Genomic DNA, 17,346 nt, shown 5'->3' with positions numbered 1-17,346 from the left:
AGTGAGTAGCTTTGACATTTAATCCACTGGAAACAGACATCTACAGATGGTCCAGGGAACATCCAGAAGTGTCCTCTGAGCTGCTCACCTCCTGTCTCTCTGAGGAGTTTGTGTGTGTGTCTGTGTATTTTTTCCCACTTGGGTTTGCAGGTTTAGAGTAAAAGAGGATATAAATTTTCAAAAGGGCTGATGACCTTGTATGTTTGCACCTGGTGGATCAACTTGTTTCTTCATGCCATCTAGGTGATGTGTGTGATGCTGGGGGCTAGTTTGGTAGATTGGTCCTTTGCACTTGTTGCCTGTACTTTGAGGGAGGCAACTCATTCCCGTAGGGCTACTGATTGTTCGCAGACACACACCCCACCACCACCACCCTCTGTGCGTGTGAGTTTGGTGTCCTGTCCTTGAGGCTGTTGTGTGTACCTGAGAAGGCTAGGGGTGGTCCCGTACTTGCTGGGTTTCGATTTGCATGAGGTTATTCCTCTTTCACCAGAGGGAAAAATGTGCAGAGGAATCAAAGGAGCTCACCACCCCCCTATAGATCTGCAGGTGTGAGATAGATGGGGTAATGTCATGTTCTGTACTTCTACAGTAATTAGCAGGATGGGGAGCTGGGCCCACAGTTGAGCTTCTTTAAATTCAACTGGACATCACAGTATAACACATTTAACAATAATGTTGCTTGCATTGGTGTGTGTGTGGCAGAGTAATTCCTCTGCAGTTCTTGGACTGCATGAAGAAAGTTGTTAGTTTCCCATCAGAGGTTACACGCATTTGTATGTCTGTACCTGTGTGCATGTGAGTGCTGTGGGTGCCAGGGTTAGGCATCTATTTTCCTAGAAGCTGTTGCAAACATGTTGATATTTATGCTGAAGGGAATGTCTTCACCCAGCTGTTGTATGTGTGTATATTTGTGTGAGGCAGGGGTGCAGATGGTGTCTGTTCAGCTGCAAGTGGAGGTTTCAGAGCATTTCCACTTGTTCTTGTGATGTCTGTGTGTGCCATGTGAAGGATACAGCTGGCACAAGAAATGTGGGTGTGAATTGGTCATGAGTAAATGTAGGTGTTGGGGCAGGTTTTCAACACCAGAGCAGCCAGGGGCCAGAACAGCCTCCAAGCAGGGAGCAAATAGTCTCACAGCACTAGGATGGACCTCTGAGACGTTTCTGAGCAAGATTATATGATGTGGTTGCCTGGAATAGCAGGAGACTGGATTGCACATCCCAGGAAGCCAGCTCCCATCCAACGTCCTATGTTCCTAAGTTTCTATGCAGCTGTTGCATGTCTGCGTGTGTCCAAGTGAGACAGGCAGTCCCTCCACAGCTGCGGTGAGTGCAAGGGATGCATCATGTCCCTTCAGCTGTGGTCTGCGTGTCTGTGCAGGGATTATTTATGTCTAGGTGTCTTGTATGTTTGTGCTTTCTGTGAAGGGGCTGGGGAGTAATTTCTTAAGAGTCAGCCTGTGTTTGGTAAGGTGGTTTCCTAGCAGGTATTGCCTGTGTGCAGTATTTGGGGGCTGAGCTGTGGCTGGGTCCCCAGCACCTGGTGCACATGGATGATTGTTTCTGCCTGTGAGCAGGTTCTCCATCAGTGATGGCATGTGTGGGTTTGTGTGTAGGGAGGTGGAAGGTCTTCCAGTAAGTTGTTTTATGCATGTGAGGGTATGTGGTTGCAGGTGGTTTCTGAGGAGCTGTTGTATTTCTGTGTGTGGTGATTTGGGGAGGTGTGTGAAAGACACTCTCCCCCGAGCAGCTGCATGCATGTGTTTGTACGTGGATGAAAGGTTTCCCTCACCTCCTGTTGCATTTTTATGTGTCAATTTTCTCAGCAAATACCGCAGGGGCACATATCGAGGTATAGTTTCCCACAGCTGTTGCACATACCTGTGTCAGCAGGTGTATAGCTGTTGCATGAATATGTGTGTGTATGTAGCTGCTCGGCTTGCTTGTTGCTTGTACCTATATTGTTCCTAGAAGCTGCTGTATTTTCGTGTGTGTGACTTGATTCTGAGAAGCTGTAGCCTCTGTGTGCGTGTGTGTGTGATTCCCCAGCAGCTCTCGCTTGTGTGTGTGTTCCTGGGAAGCTGTTCTATGTTGTGTGTAGCTCTTCAGCAGCTGTTGCAAGGAAATTGTGTCTGTGTGTGTGTGCGGTTCCCCAGCAGCTGTTGCATGTGTGCTCATGTCGCTGGTGGAGGCCCACCCCTTTCCGCCTGCACCCGAGCGGTGGCTGTGGCTGTGCAGGCAAGGAGAGCTCAGAGCTGGCTGCATGGGAGAGGGACCTTCGCCTGTCACAGCCTTCCCAGCTGGGAGAAGCAGTGCCGGCTCTGGTCCCAGAGTCCTATCAGCCGAGCCTGTGGCGAATTAATCACTCGCGTTTTAAATGCCAATACAGCCCTCTCTGCCTTCTTCCCCCAGTGATGCGGATGCGGCGAAGGCAGCAAATCCTCCGGCTGTGCGTGCTCTGCCTGGACTGCTGCTCCATCCCCGCCTGCCGTGCTCGCGTGTGTGCGTGGCTGGGAGTGCTGCCTAGGTGCAGCCGGGAATGAGACAGCTGTGGGGCAGGGGACAGCACAGCTCCAAGCGGTGACACAAGGTGGGGGATACCCCCCCACACACACATCCGCAGGGCTGCAAGTTGCTTGAAGACAGGGGTCTTTTGTGCCTCCACTTCGCCTCTGTCATGCCCCGTATGGAAACAGGGAGCAGTCGCCCCTCCAGAAGCAGGTATGTGTGCATGTGTGTGCACGTGTGTGACACAATTTTGTGTGCAGTCCTTGTGCAGCTGCCTCGTGTGTCCTCGGCTCCCTGTTGTCATCCCTGTCGCCTCTCGGAGAAGCGGCTGAGATTGGAGGGGGAGGACCGGGGCGGGGGAAGGACAGGATGGATGGATTGCCTTTCTCTTCCAGCCCGTGCATGCACTCCCTGGGGGGTGGATGTCTCTGATCTGAGGATGAAGGCAAGGGGTGAGTGCAAGGGAGATGAGGAAGTGGCCGGGGGATGGGGGGTGGGGTGGGGGGGATAATGCCCACATGGGGTGATGGGAGGGAGAGAGGCTTGGAGACAGGTCCCCCACTCAGAGTGTGTGTGTGTGCTTGTGTGTGTGTGCACGCGCGCGCATGCACTCACTTAGGATCGGGATGCTGAATAAGTCCAGGGCTTGCTGCATGCAGCTGGGTTTGACTGGTCTGCTTCTATCCAGACCTTGCAAGAGGAGGGGATACATGTATGTGTATGTATATATATGTGTGTGTCTTTGTGTGTGTATACATACGTGTGTATAGGTATAGCTATATGTATATTCCGCCCCCCCCCCCCCCCCCCATACTTGCAAGTGTATATAGAGCTATAGATACACAGACATATATGTATATTGCCTGTACTTATGGGAGGGAGAAGGAGACAGCCTCATCCCACAGCCCCCTGCTTCCTGCCTCTTTGCAAACTTTGTCGGGGAGCCTTTGCAGACAGTGATGTGTGTGTGTGTGTGTCTGGTGTGTGTGTGGTGTGTGAACATTCGCCTGGTTTGGATGCAGGGGAGTGAGTAAATCTCTGCTCTGCTTTTACACTGCTGTGCTGAGAGGCTGACTGGATGCAGAAAAGTCATTGCGTGGTGTCTGTCGGGTGTGTAAGTGTGCATGTGGTGGTGGTGGCTGGATATTTATGTAGGGGCCCAGGACAGCTACTTGAATGCATACATAAGTGTATATGCATTGCTTGCAGGGTGTCTGCGTGCCCATTTATTCCACCAGAGAAAGCATGCCCACATATTTATGCATAAGGATCCTCCTGCTTTGGGGCATAGGATGGGGGGAGGAGAAGCTGAATGAATGAATGGGAGCAAGAGGAGGGGGAAGGAGGAGGCATGGGGGTGGGGGAAAGACATGAACAGACGCATCCTATTCTCATCCCAGGACAGGCAGGAGTGCACAGCTGCTGCTGTTCCCATTCCAGAGCCTGGATTTGGCTGGGGAAAGGCAGCATGAATCTGCTAATGCTGCAGCAGGCAGCGCATTTGGGAGCTGCTGTTTGCAATGCCGTCTCATATGTCTGCTGGTGTGGCTCCCCCCTACCTCTGTGTGCATGCGTGTGAGCACATGTGTGTGTATTGCATGTGTGTATGTGTACGGAGGTGGGGGTGGCTGTGCACAAACAATATGCTTGCAAACATCCTTGCAAGCACCGAGGGAAGGAGGTGCTGGTGATGGGGAGGAGAGCATCGCTCGTGCGCTGCGGGTGTGTGCCTCTTGCAGCCGTGCACAGCCCACGGTCCATTGGCACCCACTCTGGGATTGTGCAAGCGTCCGCTGCTGGGGTCCGGTGTGTGCACACACAGTGGGTGCGTATATGCAGGCCAGACTTAGGAGCTGTTCCCCCTTCTTTCCCCTAAAGGCTGGAGAGCACAACCTTTCTCCCCACCCTGGAGGTAGGGAGCTATAAACCCAGCTATGGAGCTGGGAGATGATGGCTGAGACTGGGGGGAGGGGGATAAATATTATGTAGGGAGTGGGGAGGAGATGGGGGGTCCATGTCCCTGGAGAGGGCCTAGGGGACTGGGGAACCTGGCTGCATTGCATGCTGTGAGCCAAGGAATTTGTCATGCACTGGGAGGTGGGAGGGAGTGGGAGTGTGTGTGGTGTGGGGGAGCTGGGGTGCAGGGGGAGAAAGGGGGCTGTGCCAGGGTATGGGGGAATTTCTGGTGGCCTGCATCCCTGCCCCCCCTCCCCCCCCCTCCCCCCCCTCCAGTTCCCACACACACCATCACTTCTGGGTCCCGGGAAGCGCAGCCTGACAGCATCACTAATGTAATATTCAAAGGAAGCTTCATTTGCATGGAGCATGCATTATTAATATATTTAAATACAGCCCCCCTCTTGCCTCCCCCCTCTGTGCAGACAGTACCAGCAGCAGTGAGGAAGCTGCAGGGAGTGGAGGGGTGCCGATGCGGTGCCAGGGGTGAGAAACAGCCACTTGAATCCCACCAATTTCCCAGCCTAAAAACCTTTCCCCCGCACCCAGCCCCTTCCCCACCTGCCATCCTCCTCACCCCATTATTTTCCTTTGGGAACTGGTTGGCTTTCAGGGCATCCAACCCACAAACATGCAGATTTGCTGGTACGAAGCAAGCTGCCTTCATTGCTCTTCCCCCGGCAAAAACTACGACACCAAGGGAAGAACTGTGGATGCGTGGCCTTTCCCTCTCTTCACCCAGCTCCAGGCAAAGTGGGTATTTGGGAATACGCTGTCTGATCCGCTGCGCCAGTGCAAAGCTAAGCTGTGGAGCAGAAGCCGCTTGGAGGGTAGAGAGGGCGTTTGGGAAAGGGGGGCGAATGGAGGTGTAGTTTTTGCTGGGGGGCAGCTTGCGGTTAAAATAGAAAAGGTAAAAATCACAGGCAGAGGGGGAAGGCAGGAGAGAGGGAAGCATAGCTGTGATGGTGCCTGTGATGTTTGTTCCTACCTGGGTCATGCCAGAAGTCAGATGCAGCTCCAGGCAGAGTGCAGCTGGCTTACCTGACCCTGTTAAAGAGCAGTAGAGAGCACTGCTCACCTGGGAAAAAAGCTAGTGGTCACATCAGGGCCTGTTGTAACCTCCCAGTGCTGTCAGCAGCTGTGTCAGAAAATATCAGCACATTCGTTGAGAGAGAGAGAGAGAGGTCCGGCTGCTCTCTCCCTCATCCCAAATACTGTGGTTTTTCCCTTGGTCCCCTGTGTCAGCCTCGGCTAAGTTGTTTCTTCTGTTAGTGTAAGGAAGGGCAGAGGACGCGGAAGGAACACCTCTGTCCCCATGCTCTTGTGAGCTGATGAGAGGCACCCTGCTCTGGGAATGGGATGCAACGTCCCCCAAACACACTTGCAGCCCTCACCCATGCCCTGGCACTAGAGCAGGACAGGAGCAGCTTCAGCGCTAAGCAAATGTGCTCCAGGAAAATTGCCTTTCCTGGGAACAGAGGGGCTTTTGCTTTTCTCCTCCACAGAGGCCCAGAGCTGTCCTGAACAGTGAGGGATCCCAGGCTGCCAGCAGGTATGGGGAAAGCTGGAGCTTCCCAGATAGGACTGTGGGTTCTGCTGGTGGGGTTTGTCCAGGTGAGACCTGATGCTGAGTGGCAGTGGGTGTTTGAGCTCTCTTTGGGGTTCTGCAGGGGCAGAGCTGTGTCTTATGTGTTTCCATGTGGGAAAAGGGGTGAGGGAGGACATAAGAGTTGAGCCACTGAAGGGAGGCAGGCTGAACACACGGGAGCCACCTCCCATGCCAGAGGAGATGAAGTCCTCTTTTTTGGCTGGAAGGGGAGACTGCAAAGCTCAGGGAGCAGACTGAAGTTCTGTGACCCACCTCCAGCCCTTTCTCTCAGTTTCCTGCAGCTGTGAACCAGGCGAAGGCTGTCTTTAAGGTCCCAGATGAATTAAGCTTGGCACTTTGGAGGTGACAATGGCTGTGGGACTGCTGCTGCATGTGCTTCAGTGGCGAGATGGTCTGGCAGCAGTACAGCTTCACTTTAATAGAGCTGCATTTGTGTCCTGGCTTTCCTGTGCTCCCCGGCCTGTGTTAGTTTTGTGGCTTGCTTTGCCATTCCCTGACCTCCTTTTAAAAGGCTTATAGCAGTTCTTTGGGTCTCCTGGGAGCTCAGGGGTACCTTAGCCATTGCCTGAGATGAACTGCTTTTCACATGGAGAGGACTGACCAAATAATTTTCTGTCACCGAGGAGAAATGACCTCATTTGCTCAACAGTCGTAAGCCAAGAGGTCAGCCAGTTCCAGCTGACCAACTGAGGTACAGAAGGAGAGAAGGGCAGTTATCACTCTTCCCACAGCATTCTAAGGGGTGGGAAACAAGCTGCTAGGAGCCAGGTTGGTGTGAATGACTTGAAGGGTTGGGTCCCTAGATGTTGCCTCTTGCTGGGAGTCTTTCCCATGCAACCCTGGTTTGGGTAGACACAGTGGCTACGTGGTACCTTACAGCATAGCACCAGTTGCCATGGAGATAGGTGCAGGATCAAAACCCAGTAGAAGAGTCTGTCCTGCTGTTGATGGTGAGGCTCATCCATCCTCTGCTGACCCAGCTGATGTGCTGGGGCCATTCCTTCTCATCTGCAGTCACCTCAGGAGTGCTCACCACTCATGAACCTGCTGCTGCTTCTCCCTGGGGAGAGGTTCTGTGTGTTGAGTGTCTTGGGTTGTATTGGTGCCACATGTATGAATTGAGTTAGCTTTCCTGACATCTGTGTACTCAAGTACACTCAGAAACATCAAATCCTGAAGCACAAGGGAGGCCTGATTCATGTTATTTCCAAGGCTTTAGTGAGACCAGTCTGGAAAACCTGGCACTCAAACCTGGGTGCTACGCTAGCTGAAGGAAGGTGATAAATTGGAGGGAATTCAGAGAAGAGCAACAAAAATTATGAAAGGGCTGGAGGGACCCATTTGAGAGGGGAACTTAAAAGAACTAAATATGTAGAGCTTGACTAAATGATGATACGATAACAATTTACCAGTATTTGGGGACTGTAAACACTGACGAAAGGAGATTATTTGAGGTGGTGAAAGATGGGCAAAGTCAGAGGTATGGGATGAGGCTGAGCAAAGACAATAACATTTGACTGGCTCTGAGGATACAGTCAAGCTTCCTGGTGTGAGTGATCAGACCAGCTATGAAATAGTCTGGCAGGTTTATGGAGATGCAACCGCTTACAGCAAGGAAACACATGGTAGTGAAAAGGGGTGGAGAGCACAAGCTAGACTCAGCCACTGGTGGAGGTGGAGTGATCTGCAAGACCTCTTCTGCATATGCAGCATTGCCAGGAAAATTTGGGAGACACGTTTGATTGTCTTTCATGTTTTATTGATTCCCTGTCTCACGGCTAGGGAGAACCTGCAGACACTGTTGCTGAGGGAGCAGAGAGGTGGTACAGGGTGAATGAGCAAACAGCCTGATGGAGGTGCAGGACATTATTGGTTCCATCTCTCCATCCTCTCTGGCTGGAGAAGCAATCCTGTAGGAAGTGCCTGTAGGTGAAAAGGGGCTTTGCCACAACAGCTTTCTGGGAGGCTACAGGCTGAACCTGCCAAAGTGAGTGGTTCCCTCTTTCCAGACAAAGATGGCTTGGCATGGGGAATGTGGGGTCAGGAGGATCTGACTTCCCTCCTCTGACTTTCTAGTCACAGATGGTCCAGAATTGGGACAACAAGGTCAGAAGGATTAATACCCCTCCTTTTTTCCCCCATTGCAGTCACAGGCCAGGAAAATTGAGTCAGATCATAATAAAAGGATTAGTGTGAAGAGGCTGCCATGAATAGTGTGATAGACAGGTCAGGGAAATGGAAGGGAAATCAAGGGGGCTGGGCCTATTACAGATGGTCTGCTGAAAGGGCTCTGTGTTTATCAACAGGAAAAGAGGATTTGGTCTTAAAAAGTGTGGAACAAGGTATCGAGGGGGCTAGCACTCAAGCACAGACGTTGTGCCCAGCAAGGATCTATACTGAGATGACTGATCGAAATAACCTCAGACCTCCTTCTAGCTTTAGGGCAGAGGGAAAAAAAAATCGTTCTTGGAATGGGCTCTGTTTGCTTCCTTGTCCATCCGTCTTCAATATGACCTAATGCACCAAAGTGATATTGTTACTCACAGTCACTATTTGCTCATGACTTCTAGGTCAGCCTGGCTATGGAAAGCCATAGGAATATAAGATGGACCCTACTGAGCCAGGTCCAAGATCCTTCCAGTCCAGTATTTCCAACAATGGCTGAAAGAAGGAAGAGCATAAAGACAGGAAAGCTGCATAGGGGTGCTTCTCAACGCTCTTAGCTTATTCGTCCCATTGTAGATGTGACGTGTGGCAGAGTGACCTTGAGCTAGAAGATCTGTTGTATACTTACATAGGTCTCTATGGATTTGTTTCTTCCCTGAATTTGTCTAGCCAATTTTTGAAGTAAAGTTTTGGCATCCACAAAATCTCAGAGTAGGAAGTTCTGCAGCCTAAACATGCAGCATGCAATGCAAGGCCTCCTGTCATTTGTCTTGAATCTGTTACTTTCTGGTTTAATTTCCTGACCCTTGATTCTTGGGTGGGAAGAGACAGTTAACATCTGTCCCCTCTACCCTTCCTGTGTCATCCATGGTTTTATAGACCTGTCTAATTTTATGGTCTCTATTGTCTCTTTTCCAATAGCCTTCACCTTTCATTTTTCTGCATCCATCAGTTGCCTCTTTCCTGGCTACAGCAGTGCAGCTTTGTAGTGACAGAGGGACATGGGGCATTGCTAAGTGGGAAATGACATCGCAGAGATGAGCTGTGCCAGGTCACACACAGGTGAAGGCTTTTGTGTCAACTGCAGGGATATGGTGTAGAAGGAGGCGAAGAAGCTGGGCAAAACCTCTGAAACCAGTTGAGGGTGCCCTTGGCCATCAAGACAGGACTGAGCAGGATCCTAGGAGGCTTGAAAAGATAGGAAGGGGAACTTTGAAGCAGACCTCAGGATGTGGGGATAGCTTCTCTGAGCGTGGGTAGTGGTGGTCAGCACAGGCAGGAATTGGGACTGGTCAATACAGAGGGAGTGAGGGAATTGAAAGGCCAGAGGTGATTGAGATCTGATTGGAGGTCTGACTCAGATAAGCAGATTGATGGTGGGTCAGTCTGTAGACATGAAGGTCTTGGGAAAATATGGCTTGGATATTCTACCGTTGTGATGGGCAGTAGAGGAGAAGGTAAGAGAACACAGGCTGCCTATGAGGAGGCTCTCAGATCTAAGCACAGCACAGGGATGTCTTGACCCACTTGAAAGAGATACCCAAGAGTCAGCTCCCAGATCAGAACTAGGTTTTTCTATGGCAGACTGAGAGATTCATCAACAAAATTCTTGCTGAAAATAAAGTTTTCACATATTTCGTGGCCAGCTGAGACCCTCAGCAAAGTGATGGAGAAAAGATTATTGAAAAAGAAACATCAGCCATCTTGTGAGTGGTCTTCAAACAGAATAGGTTCAGAGGGAGGAAACAGGCTCATGCCAGGAAGAAAAAGGCCCTGGTGGGGTGCAACAACCTTGTGGTACTGGAGGGCACAGGGAAAGAAGAAGGTGCCTTCAGTAGCCCTTGTTATATTTCCTACAGGGAAAAACTGTTCTGAGTAACCTTTGAATTAAGGGCTGTAGGGGACTGAGGTAAGTGATGGAAAGTTTTAGATGCTATCAAATGCGAGCTGGACCAGGACAGGCAGCAGTGGCAGTGAGGGACAGTACTGTCAGCAAGGGGAGGAGATGAAGGGAGATGTTAGGTGTGAAGGAAGAGTCAAGGGGTGAAGGCAGAAAGGCCTGAACAGCATCAGAAGGAGAGACAGTGGTGGCAAGATCTCTGTAGCAGCCATTTACGCCTCAAGATTTCAGTCTGTGCTCCCCACTGGGTACCTCTCATGGGGCAAGGAGCTGTTCTTCAGTTCCAGCAGCCTGTTCCCAGCCTGGTCACACCACGGGACAGTGCAGCTGCCTCGCTCTTCCTTACAAACCAAGGAAGGTCGTGGGATGTGTTGTATCACACCATGTGTGTATAAAGCTCTTCTTCCAGTAGTCAAGTGTGGAGATGGCCAAGGAGAAAGTATTTTTTCTGCCTTCCCTCTCACCTTCTGTCCTTTCCTTTCTTCTGTCTCCTCCCCCATGCTGGTTGTAACCTTTCTTCCCTTCCCTGTCTGCTTACCTAACACCAGCTGCATCCTGTGTATATTTGTTTTCCTTTAATCCATGCAATGGATCAGTGACAGACCCCCACTGTAATATTTTAAATCAAAGCCCTTTATCTTGAATTGAGCAAGGTCAGGAGAAGCTCCTTAAAGCATCGGTTGTATTTTCTATCTCTGCCTCAGAGCAACTTAAAGGATGGCTCCACAGGATTAGTAGAAAGTGCAAGATTGGACAAATGGATTTGGCAGGGGCTGGCTGGTGGGCCTGGGGGAGTGGGAGATTGCTGTGCTGGGAAGTGGGAGAGCTGGGCTCTGCTCAGGGCCTCTGTTGTTGCCTGCTGCCCACGGTGCCTCTGGGCACGTGAGAGCAGCTGGGCTGATGCTGAGCACAGTCCTGACGCTGCCCTGGGAGAGAGCAGTCTCAGCCTGCAGCACTGTTCTTTGCTAAGCAAGGCTACTTAGCGCTGGCTGGGTGCGTTAGGGCCAAGGCACAGGGGATGTCGTTCTGTGCTTCAGGGATCGTTGCCTCAGCACAAGCCACTCTGCAAAGCCTAGAGGGACATACTGACCACAACAGAGCTATGTACAGCTGGAACAGCATGGGTCAGGCCTCAGGAGCAAGCCAGGACACCATTCCCTGCCGTCACAGGTCCCTGTGGCAAGCTTCCCACTCCCTCCCCAGCCTGCTGGGTGCTGCCAGAGGTGTGAATTAGCAGTCCAGAGGTGCTGTCGTTAGACTCTGCTTCCTCGGCTTGGCTTCTGCTTCCCTCCTTCCCTGTTTTGTCTTATGCTTTTGCAAGTGTATGTTTTAGAAGAAAGTGTCAGGCTTGCGGGGTGACAGAGGGGCAGCTGGCCGCACACAAGCTCTCCTCGCACAGCCTGGCTGGCACACTGTGTAGCCCCGACCAGCTGCAGCCTTTGCTGCCCCAGCACCTCGCTGCTGCTGGCGGCATCAGTTCTCTCTCCCCTCCTCTCACCTGGGGTGTCTCCTCCTGGGGCATGGTTGGCTCTGCGTGGGGTGGGAGAGGGTCTGCACCAGGCTGACCAAGCTGATTTGACCAGCCACCTGTGCACCCAGCCACCAGACTGTCCTGTCCCAAGAGGGACCCATCCCTTCCCCACCACACAGTGAATCTGCACCGAGCAGAAGCCCCAGTCCATTTGTTCTCTGCAAGTGACTGCTTCCCTCCCTCACCCGAACCCCCTCTGTCCCGTACTGTGTTCTCAGTCTACTGGTGTGCTCCGTGGTCAGAAAGGACACTCATGAAGAGCATCTTCCTCAGCTGCATCAGGCTACTACAGCCTCTTCCACATCAGGCAGACACCCCCTCCTTGCACATGGTGTTCACAGGCATACACCCATCATGTGTATGTGCACACATATGGCACCATGCATCGAGCTGTTGAGGGAACAGAAAGTCACACAACCGTGACCTTGCTTTCCCAAGCCTCCCAGAAAGATGGTGTGGCTGGATTAACCAGGGACATGACACTCCTCCCCCAGTGCAAAGATTTCCCTCACAGAACTTGCCATACCATCATCTTTTCATTAGCAGCCTTTCTTCTCCTGAACAGATGAAGGGTCTCTCTGGCACCATCCTCCTGAACCAACCTGAATGTACACCCCAGGGCTCATCTTCAGTCTGGGGCACCCCAGCCCCTCAGCATGTGCTGCCCGTGGGGGAAGCTCATGCCGGTTCCTAACAGAAGAGGATTTGCATGCATGGTGGGGGAGACAGCCTGGCCTGTTTATTCTTAATGTTCCATATTATCTCCATTAATAATGCTACCTCTGCCTCACATGCTAATTAAGGCTCAAGATTGTTAATGTAACAGGGAATTTGGGCAGAGACCACACAAGACTGGCTGGATTAAGTTAACCTTATGGACTGTTAATGGATCTCCTGGAGGGGAATTTCTGCCTAATGAGAATCTAGCTTGAATGCTAATCAGGGGCTCGCTCTCTGCATGTCCAGCTCTCCGCATGTCCAGCGGAGCCAGGAAAGCTGGTGAGGCTGCAGGGCAGGACACGGGGGAGGCATCAGCAGGAGCTGCTGGTGAAGCTGAGAAGGAAAGAGAAGGGTGCAGGGCTGAAGGGAAAGACCTCGAGGCGAGGGAAGAATTGGGGTGAGTGAAGTAGTGATGCTGGTGGTGCTGCACAGGGGAGAGCCCCGAACAGGTGCTGAGGCTCTTTGTGGTGAGCCTTTAAATATTAACAGAAAGGGCTATTTCCCCTGGTTGTGATTGCCAGCAGTGAAAAGGTCACCCAAACTGCTTTAGCCATGAGCAGGGCTCCTCTCTAGGGAAAAAAATCCTGGGAAGATCCTGGCCTGGCTCCTGGAGACCTGCACCGTGGGTTGTGGCTGCTGCTGCCTTGCAGATCAGAGCACTGGACTTGCCCAGCCTGTTTTATTGTACGGTGTGGGGAAAATGTCGGGGAAGGGATCTAGCACTTTACACACTCTATGTGTAAAGAGTGCACTGCCTTGCTGGTGAGCAACAAGGTGAAAGGCTGGGTCTCTGTTCAGAAGAAACCTAGGGATAAGTTAAAGGGGACAAAATTGAGCTTAGAAGGTAGGCTTTCAGTGTATAGGGCTGGGTAAAGTTTGGGGATATCAGGGATTCAGTACTGCAGTTGAGGCAAAAGAGATGAAGCTCAAGTGTTAGGCTGCTTTTTCAAGGCAAAACTGTATGATGCTGGTCTGTATGAAACTGGGTCTTGCTGGGAGCCTGTGAAGCCTTCCAGGGAATGTCTGCATATTTTCACATCAGGTTCCTGTGTGCTAGTTTTGCTCTCCAGAGGGAATAGGTGCGGAGTGGGATACAGGGCAAAAGCAAAGCCTGAAATGGAGGGCAGTTGTTTGCATTTCAGTCTGGGGAGTTGAGTAATTTAGATCAGCCCCAGAAAGGGTAGGGTGTCTGGGAGGAAGGTAGTGATCTGCAGAATTGGTTAAAGAAATAAAGAAATGGTTTTGGGGTTTTGTCTTGCTCAAGTCCCACTGCCCCAGAAGATGCTCCAACTGGGCAGGCTCTGTGCTTTGGATCTGAGCCTGAAGGTTACTCAGTACATATGGGATCTGGCCTGAAGTTTAGCCTTCTGATGTGGGAGCAATGACAGAGCAGCTAAGTCGTGTTGCTTTGGCTCCAGAAGTGTGAGTTTTAGCTGTGCTAACTTCAAGCTGTGTGAAAGGTTTCTTACACCAAACCCAGCTGTAGGTGATTCTGGCTGGGGAACTGAAAGTCAGACAGGTATCACTGTAGCTGCAGGAGCCTCTGTATATCCCCGGCTATAGGGACAGCCATCTCCTGTCTCCTAACTCTGTTACCTTGAGCTGCCTTACCTGAGCTGTGTCAGCTTTAGATGGTCCACAGCATGGATGTGAGCCATGAATCTGGTTTGTAGTTTGGGGTTGAGATTTGTGGATTTGGGTGAAATTTTGTGGGTTTGTGATGCAGTTCCTGGGGTTTGGAAATGGGTGACAAGGACATGGAATGGTAATAGATCCAGTTCAGGTTGTCCAGTGAGGTTTTTCTTCACTTTCTGGCTCTTGGTATGGGATGATACCAGGGAACTGCAAGGAAAGGAGTTCCCTTGCTGTGTGGTGGTGTGTGGGAGTTGGTTCCCAGGGCAGAATATGCTGCTGCCAGCAGCAAGGGGAATTGAGGGAAGGTGAGAAAGGAAAAGCAGAGACCAGGAGGAGAGGCAGTGCAGGAGCCAGACAGACTGTTCCACTCAGGTTGGGATCCTGTCCCTGCAAACCTGTATGCACCCAGGGGCACACGCAGCACCACAGTTTTGTGCTGTACTCATAGCATTGCTTTCACAAGGATGCTCACGCTGCAGGTGTGCAGTAACACACTGGTGTCACACAGAGGCGTAAATGCTGCCACACAAGCAACAAGACAACTCACAGAGGACACATTGCTCCCTATGACACCTCACAAATGCACTGTTGTTTTCAGCAAAGAACAGATTTGTACACATATGCACTGTTCACCCTATAGTACAGCACTTGGATGCACAGATGTAACATACACATTTCCTACATTGATACTGGGAATCCTCTACCCACAGCAGACATACACAACAGCAACACACAGATGCTCACCAGATGCCACACATTCCTGCACACTCATGTGCACACATGACACACGTTGTCCATGTTGCCCCCTTTCAGCATTATCCTATGCAGAGGGACTCACTTGTGGCAACACTGAGAGACACATGTGTTTTTGCGTCTTCCAGGTGTCCTTGCTTGCCAGCACAAAACTGGCAGGTGAAGGTGAGGCCAAATGCATCACTTTGTGATGAACGAGGTGAACATTGCACCAATATACACATGTAAACATGCTTACACATTCCCCTTGGCTCCTGTTTGCCTTGCTTTCTCGCTCCCTTTTGCTTTGTTTAGCCAGTCCCATTCTCCTAAAGCACAGGGGGAGATAGTCTGGAGTTCAGTGTAGGATGATGGGTCCCTTTTCCACTAGTGGCTCTCTTCAGCTGCTTAGCTCAGTGCTAAGTGTGTCAGAGATGAAGATTCTCCTTGCCTATCCACACACGACACCTCCGTGTTACTTCTCAGCACCTATTAGAAATCCTGAATCCAAAAGCCTCTTTAAATTGCCCTTATGACCGTATTTTAACCCACGTAGCACTTCAGTCCATGGTGGCTTTTCCAGGTTCAGCAGCATCTGTTAGCTTTGACCAAATGAGGCAACCGCACCTCCACTCTGCTCTGTACAAATGCTGCCGAGGTCCAAAAGACTCTCTCACTTGTCCCCTCTCAGCCTGCATTATTCATCTCCTGTAATGCAAAATGGATGTTTGTGGGAAGAGGCATGCAGGTACAATTGAGCATAGTGCCAAGGAACAGATGTTCCTAGCAAGCTGAAATTGCCTGGGTGCATGGGGAAGTTTAGCTGAGAGAGAGGAAATTTTTGCTCCTTTAAAGTACTTCTGAAAAGTGAATGGTGGTGATGGTGGTGGTGGAGGGAGAGAGGAAGAGGGGGTAGTTTGGAGGGATTGAGATGGTGGCAGGGGGAGCTTCCCCACATGTTTCTCCTGGCTCCTCTTGTACTGCCACACAAATGTGTGTGGTCCATGTGTGGGGAGTGGGAGTACTTGGGAGGAAGGTGTGGAGTAGGTGGCTTTGGGGAGTGGAAAGTCTGTGTGCCTGAGTAACGGTGGGGAAGGTGTACTTGCATGAACTAGGAAGGGGGTTGGGGGGTGTTTGGTGAAGAGCTGTGGAAGCCGGGTGCTGGGGCAGGCAATGTGTGGGAGGGCAGGGAGCTCCTGGATGAGGCTATTGCAATGTACGTTTCACTTGTACATGACTTAACACTGAGGTGTGGCTGTACGTGCTTGAAGCCCGTGGCCATCCAAAAGCGCAGGACATGCTTGAAGCCCGTGGCCATCCAAAAGCGCAGGACAAGAGCTTGCGAGACTCCCTCTGTTTTCCCTCCGTGCGGCTGGGGCTAGACCTGACCGCAACTCCAGCGTTCCCTGTGCCCAAGTCACCCCCATGCCAGCCCCTTTGTGTCTGCGGGCTCTTTTTGTACCTGTGCCAGTACCCACTGCTCCAGTGGTTCCAGTACAGACCCCTGCACCGAGTGCCTGCTGTTGCACCAACACTCAGCTGCTCTTCCCCCCTGGAAACCCCATGCTTTCCCATCCATGCCTCTCCCATTTCTCTGGGGCACGAAGGTACATGTGCCTGCCCTGATGCCGAACCCTGATCACTCTCTGTTGTCTGCTAGCAGTATCATGCTGTGACACTACAGAGCTTGTTAAACAAGTCTGGCACAGGGCTCACTGTGCCGTCCCTGGTGCCGGGCCGATTTCCTCTCTTTCTTTCACCCCTTCTTACCCACCTCTTACATCTTGTCTCTCCTGGGGCCTGGGGAAGCTGGTACCTTCCTGCCCAAATCTCTGCTTCCTGAGGGTTTATGCACTTTGCTTAGGTTTTGCAGTCACATCCCCTGATGCACCTATCAGCCAATTCCAGAGCACTTGGGGCTGGTGGGACCTTGCACTCTTTGTTGCATGCAAATTATGCACATCTAATACCAGAAGAAAGGAGGAAAGGGGAAGGGACGAGTGTGGATGCTTTTACAGGCTTTCCGCTCTGGAGACTTTGCCCTCAGAAGCTGCAATACGTGCCTGCAGACAGATATACGGGCTTTGCTGGAAGATGGTAGAATGGGCAGAACTAGAGAAAGTGCAAAAAAAAAGGGAAGATCTCAGAGATGGAGGCAGTTTAAGCAGTATTGGTGTGGCAGTGGTAGGTGTGTGTGTGTGTGCGTGCCCCCGTGTAGTTGCACAGAATAATACAGCTGCCTCCAAAGTGAGTTCCACCTTCATAACTTTCCAGAGCGGCATTTTTTTCTGTGAGTGATGCTGGCTGCCTGCATTTCATGTGTAGTTTGTTTGTCTGCCTGTGTTGGATGCTGATGAGTTTTGTGTTTTCCATGTGACAGAATATGGCTGGTATTTGATGATGCTGGGGCTAGCGTTTAGGATCCAGAAGGATGGTATGCCTCTGTGTGGGCTGAGTTAGGTAGGTAACAGTATCTGATGTGATCAGTTTGTATGCTGCAGGCAATTTGTAAGTATAGTATATTTATCTGTGATATGCAGCCAGTGGTGCTTGCTTGACTTATGTTCCTAAGTGCATGAGGATGTTT

At 51.2% G+C, this 17,346-nt stretch overlaps 1 protein-coding gene across 4 annotated transcripts in view; it reads left to right on the top strand.

The window, feature by feature from the left end:
• Positions 1-1,426: 1,426 nt before the first annotated feature.
• The window catches only part of ELFN2 (extracellular leucine rich repeat and fibronectin type III domain containing 2), a 53,500-nt gene continuing 37,580 nt past the window's right edge, over positions 1,427-17,346 (top strand). Inside the window, exons 1-2 of one of the 4 annotated variants that reach the window (XM_040596827.1) lie at positions 1,428-2,723; positions 2,906-2,962. The gene's annotated coding sequence lies outside the window, so the exon portion shown is untranslated. Of the gene's footprint in view, positions 2,724-2,905; positions 2,963-3,138; positions 3,223-17,346 lie in introns of those variants that run through there. The other 3 variants (XM_040596829.1, XM_040596826.1, XM_040596828.1) reach the window with 3 other exon arrangements.

This window comes from Falco naumanni, chromosome 5 (genome assembly GCF_017639655.2).
Source record: "Falco naumanni isolate bFalNau1 chromosome 5, bFalNau1.pat, whole genome shotgun sequence".
Classification (NCBI taxonomy): domain Eukaryota; kingdom Metazoa; phylum Chordata; class Aves; order Falconiformes; family Falconidae; genus Falco; species Falco naumanni.
Note: the sequence above shows the minus strand (reverse complement) of the source record. Positions and strands in the feature narration are given on the sequence as shown.